This window comes from Fukomys damarensis, unplaced genomic scaffold (assembly GCF_012274545.1).
Source record: "Fukomys damarensis isolate Sample0158 unplaced genomic scaffold, DMR_v1.0_HiC HiC_scaffold_39, whole genome shotgun sequence".
In the NCBI taxonomy this organism is placed as follows: Eukaryota; Metazoa; Chordata; class Mammalia; order Rodentia; family Bathyergidae; genus Fukomys; species Fukomys damarensis.
Window position 1 is genome coordinate 79,286,758 of NW_022900951.1, and position 5,976 is coordinate 79,292,733.

At 35.7% G+C, this 5,976-nt stretch overlaps 1 pseudogene; it reads left to right on the top strand.

The window, feature by feature from the left end:
• The first annotated feature begins 3,952 nt into the window (after window positions 1–3,952).
• Window positions 3,953–5,772, top strand: LOC104865968 (annotated as a pseudogene).
• The last annotated feature ends 204 nt before the right edge of the window (window positions 5,773–5,976 follow it).

Genomic DNA, 5,976 nt, shown 5'->3' on the forward strand with positions numbered 1-5,976 from the left:
TTTCTTAATTTCCACATATGAATCAGATCACTACCATAGTATTGCTGCAGTTCATGAATATACACATTATATCCTGTATCAGTACTTCATTTTCTTTTATGATAATATCTCAGTGTGTTTTTAGACCATGTTTTACCCATTTATCTGTTGATGGACTTTTGGGCTATTTTGCCCTTTGGTTTCCATGAGCATTCATATACAAGTACTTGTTTGAATATGTGTTCTCAGTTTTGGAGGGGCATATATCTACAAAATAGACTACCCAGGTCATACGGTAATCCTCTATTTAACTTTCTGGGGAAACAGCAAACCAATATTCTACAACAGCTGTACCATTTTACATTTCTACCTGCAATATGTGAGAGTTTGAAATTGTCTATGGTTTGGCCAGTACTTGCTATTTTCTATCATTTAATAAAATAGGTATTCTAGTAAGATGAAATGAATTTTATTTGCATATCCCTAATAACTCATGAGATTGAGCATTTTAATGTGCTTTTGATGTTCTCCACGGAGAAAACATTGCTTCAAGTCCTTTGTCTATTCTTGTTATTTCATTTTTTCTTGTTGAGTTTTAGGAGTACTTTATGTATTCTGTGCACTGGCCCTTGTCAAATATATGATTTACAAATACATTCTTCCTTTCTAGAGGTTGTCTTTTTAATTTTCTTGTTAGTGTCCTTTGTACACCAAAGTTTTAAATTTTGATAAAGTTCAATTTATCTTTTTTATTATTTGTGTTTTTGGCTAAGAATCTATTGACAAATCTAAGGTCATGAGGATTTATCCCTATGTTTTCTTTCTAGAATTTTATCCTTTAGCTCTTATATTTGATCTTTGATCCATGTTGAGTTAATTTTTATTTAGAATGATATATATGGTGTCTAACTTCATTGTTTTTCATGAGGAAAATCTCTTGCTCCAGCACAACTTTTTGATGAGACTATTATTTCCATATTGAAAATCTTGGCATCCTTGGTGAAAATCAATAGACTATAACTGTAGAATTTATTTCTGGAATCTCATTTTTAGTCTATTGGTTGATACATCTAACCAAGGTTCCAGGAAACTAAACAGCTATGATTAAAACAAGAAGCTCACCAAGACATACCCTTATTAAATTGCCAAATACAACAACAACAAAAACCCCCACAATTTTAAAAGCTGTCAAATAAAAACAACAAAAAAATCACTTAAGAAGATAAACCCATTAGAATTACAGCTGACTTCTCAACACAGACTTTAAATGCTAGAATATCTATTTGTTTGCCAATACCATGCTGTTTTTAATCACAGCAGCTCTATAGTATAATTTCAATTTATTGTGATGCCTCCTGCCTTGCCTTTGTGGCCCAGATTGCTTTTGCTATTCTAGGTCTTTTCTTATTCAAAATAAATTTCAGGAAGGATTTCTCTAGTTTTGTGAGGTATGCTAGTGGTATTTTGATTGGGATTGCATTATATCTATATAACAATTTTGGGAGTATGGCCATTTTCACTATGTTGGTTCTTCCTACCCATGAGCAAGGGATAGCTTTCCATTTTCTGATATCCTCTTCAATCTTCTTTCTCAGAGTACTGTAATTTTCAATGTAAATATTTTTTACTTTCTTCATGAGATTGATTTCTAAGTATTTCAGCTTTTTTGATGCTATTGTGTAAGCTATAGGATCAATGGAATAGATTAGAAGATGCAGAAAGAACCCCAAACATACTCAGCCACCTTACCTTTGACAAAGGGGCCAAACATGATCACTGAAAGAAAGATAGCCTCTTTAATAAATACTGCTGGAAAAACTGGCATTCCATATGCCAAACACTAGAAGTAGAAACATGGATCTCACCATGCAATAAACTAAAATCAAAAAGATCAAATATCTAAATTTTTTTTTTTTTGGTACCGGGGATTGAACTCGGGTCCTTGTGCTTGCAAGGCAGGCCACTGAACCGCTGAGCTAAATCCCCGGCCCCAAATATCTAAATATTAAAACAGAAAAATTAAATATGCTGGAAGAGAGAACAGGTAAAACACTTGAGGATATAGGGGTAGGTAAAGACTTTATGAACAAAATCCATACTGCATGAGAAATACTACAAAGAATACACAACTAGGACCTCATCTTATTAAAAAGCTTTTGCACAATAAAATAAATCACCAACAGAGTGAAGAGATAACCCACAGAGTAAGAAAAAAAATTTAGCCAGTGGTTCCTCAAAGGACTAATATCTAGAACATACAAATAATTGAAAAAAATTAGCCCCCAACAAATTAGAGATCCAATCAAAAAATGCGCATCTGAGATAAATATACACTTCTTAGATGAAGAAGTAGAAATGGTAAATACATGAAAAAATATTTAACATCACTGGTCATTCACTAGATGCAAATTAAAACAATGCTGACATTCCATTACACTCCGGAAAGAATGGCTATTATTAAGAAATTAACCAATAACAAGTGCTGGCAGGGTTGTGGGGAAAAAAGTCTCCCATATAAGGCAGGGAGGAGATGTTTGATCATTTTTGTGATTTACATTGTTGTCTTGTATTTTGTTTCATCACAGACAAAGAATGACTTTGTGTGATGCTACTACACTTGATCTTAGCTAAAGACTGAGAAATGATGTCTGATGTTGATAATCTGTGAGATGGTCTCTGTTCAAATGGAGAACACCATGACCCCACTGTGGGTGGTAGAAGATGTTTGGGTGGAGAGCAAGGCAAACTTGAGGGATTGTGTATATACTGAACAAGGCAGCCAGACAGTGCTAGATGAGGCAAAGTCAGGTAAAGTCAATGAAGATGACCAGATTATTTATAGTGATAAAGTCCCTACACATTTTTTTGCTTATTTGAGTATAACAAAATTGAGCATCATTATGACAGAAGACAATGGAATGGGGGAATCAAATCCAGATCTGCTTTATTCTACTGCACTAAGCCCCTAAACAAAATTTGGTGCTATCCTTTACAGATGAGGCCAGCATAAGGGAAGGGGTTCAATTCATGCAGGGACAGTTTTTATATAAGGAAGTAAAACAACAGATAGATCCTAGACAGATAGCCTTGAAGTTAAGACTGAGAGCTTTAAGGTTTAGGTAAGCTAGATATGGCTATTTATTCTCATAAAATGTGCTATCTGAGATTTTTACAGGGGAAAGTTATCATGAATAAAGTTTTCAAAATTTTTCTTCTCATGTTCTGCTTAATGCTCAATATTAAGGATTGAATATATCACATTTTTTACAGTAAAATGTAAATTTTGCTATTATTGTGAACATTCATCTCTGCATTTTTTCATAGACAAAGTTGTACATATCTATGTGGTAGAACATTATGTTTTGATATGTATACTCTGTGGAATGCCTAAATCAACCTAATTAGCATATGCATTACCTCACATACTTATCAACACTTCTGCACTTTAAAGTAACACCTTGTACTCATCAAAAGATTGCTTTCTACACAGTCATCTTTCTTTTGAGAATGTAAGGGATGGTATTTAAACTGAATCATCATACATTCACCATATTACTCAGATGCAAAGATTTTGTTCAAGTTAGTCAGGAATATGTGTGAAAATAAGTTAATTTTGGCTTCAATGTTTGTCAGTCTAAAAACCGCAATATCTATAACCAAGTATGTTGCAATTGCAAACTGCTAATTGCAATTTCCCTTAAAATAAAAATATTTATTTTTGTTGGAAGAAAGAACTATGTTTCTTGAGTGTGTTTATCATGTTTTCCTACTAACATTAGTAGTTTACTTTCAAAGACAAGTGATATATACTTTTCTTTCTGCTTTAAAAGTAATATATATCTAAAGCAGCAGCTGAGGTGTCTTCAGTGGCTCCCTCTGTAGGATGGTGCTGGAAGCAGCAGTGGCCTTGGTGGCAATTGGCATCTGTGGGACAGGGAGCAGTGGTGGCAGCGACACCTGCAGGGGGTATAAAATGGAGAATTTTCAAGAGTTGGAGAATATGGTTTCTAAACCACAAATGTTACTAGGCTTTGCCGGATGGAATTAAAGTGGAAGCAACAGTGACCTCCTGATGAAGGTCCTGCATTTACTGAAGAGCGGATGCAGCCCTGAAGTTCCGATTAAAATCCAAGAACTATATAGACACTGATATCACAAACTCTCAAAGAACTTTTTGATTAATCTGCAGTCAGATCATCAGTTTTCAGTTTGGATGGTAGCTCTTCACCTGTAGAACCTGATTTGACTGTGGCTGGAATCAACTCATTGCCTTCCATTTTAGCTACACCGCATTCACTGTCTTCTTCTGTTGGTTCTGTGCTACTTCAAGGTATTAAGCACATTTTTGAGATGCAGCAACCATCTCCTCCAGTTCCTCCTGTCCATTCTGATTTGCAGTTCAAAATCCGGCCCTGTTATGATGTCCTTGATATTTTCATCAAGCCCACAAATTTAGTTCAAAGCAGTATTCAATGATTTCGAGAGAAGTACTTTTATTTTTGCTTTCACATCTCAAAAAGCTAAGAGAAGTATGCGTATCGGCTTTCTGCCAGGTGGTCAGACAGATTATGCAGTTTAGGTTCAGCTGAGACTTTGCCTGGCAGAAACAAGTTGTCCTTAAGAAGATAACTATCCCAATTGTCTGTGTATAAAAGTAAATGTGAAACTTTCCTTTGCCTGGCTATGCCTCCTAAAAATTGGTTTGAGCAGAGGCACCCTGGTTGCTTCTTGAATATTACATTTTCAGTTAGGTTATCTTCAGCTCTGCCAAACAAAATTTCCATATTTTGGGCAGCTAAAATTGGGAAGAATTATTTCAGGTCTGTATATCTTGTATGGCAGCTGACATCAGCCATGCTATTACAGAGACTAAAAATGAAAGGTATTAGAAACCCTGATCATTCCAGAGCACTAATTAAAGAAAAATTCGCTGATGATCCTGCTAATGAAATTGCTACAATTAGTCTTTGGGTGTTCTTCATGTGCCCTTTAGGAAACATGAGGTTAACAGTCCCATGCCATGTAGTGACTTGTAGACATCTGCAGTGTTTTGATGCTGCCCTTTATCTACAAATTAATGAGAAGAAGCCTACTTGAATTTGTCCTATGTATGACAAAAAAGCTGCCTATGAAAGTCTAATATTAGATGGGCTTTTTATTGAAATTCTCAATGACTGGTCTGATGTGGATGAGATCAAATTCCAAGAAGATAGTTCTTGGTATACAATGAGACAGAAGGAAAAAAAGATATGAAAGTATCCAGCTAACCATGTACAAAAATAGAAACTTCAAGTGTTCTCAGTAAGCCTTGTTCAGTTACTGTAGCCAGTGAGGTAAGCAAGAAGAAAGTGGATGTTATAGATCTAACAATAGAAAGCTCTTCTGATAAAGAAGAAGACCCTGCCAAAAGGAAATGCATTTTTATGTCAGAAACACAAAGCAGCCCAACCAAAGGGGTTCTCATGTATCAGACATCTTCTGTAAGGGTGCCCATTATGACTTCAGTTGATCCTGCTGCTATTCTACCCTCATTAGCAGACATGCCAGTAACAAGCATGTCATCACATTTTCCAGGTTGGATTTTCTTTCCCTTATTCCAGCTTATCCTCAGTACCGTCCTCCTATGTTTTTGGATGGTCTCACTTCATGCATCCCAGCAGGCAGTATGTCTGTCACCACCACTAGTCCCCATGAAAGTAGTAATCATTTTAGTTTATCCAGGAGCAGGAGTGAGACAACAGTCATAACCAGCAGTGTGGAAGTAGCATTCCTGACATCATCTCATTGGAGTAAAGGAGGACTTGATTCTAGGAGTCATCCATCAAAACTGTTTTCTTGGATCTCTGGTCTATGAAAGCCTTTTTTTGTTTTTGTTTTTGTTTTGTTTTTGCAATTTGATGTTTGTTGAAATATCAGATGGAATTTTTTGCTTTCTGAGAGATGAACATAAATGACAGCAGCAAGAACCAAATGACAGGCAAAGGCCTCTTACACATG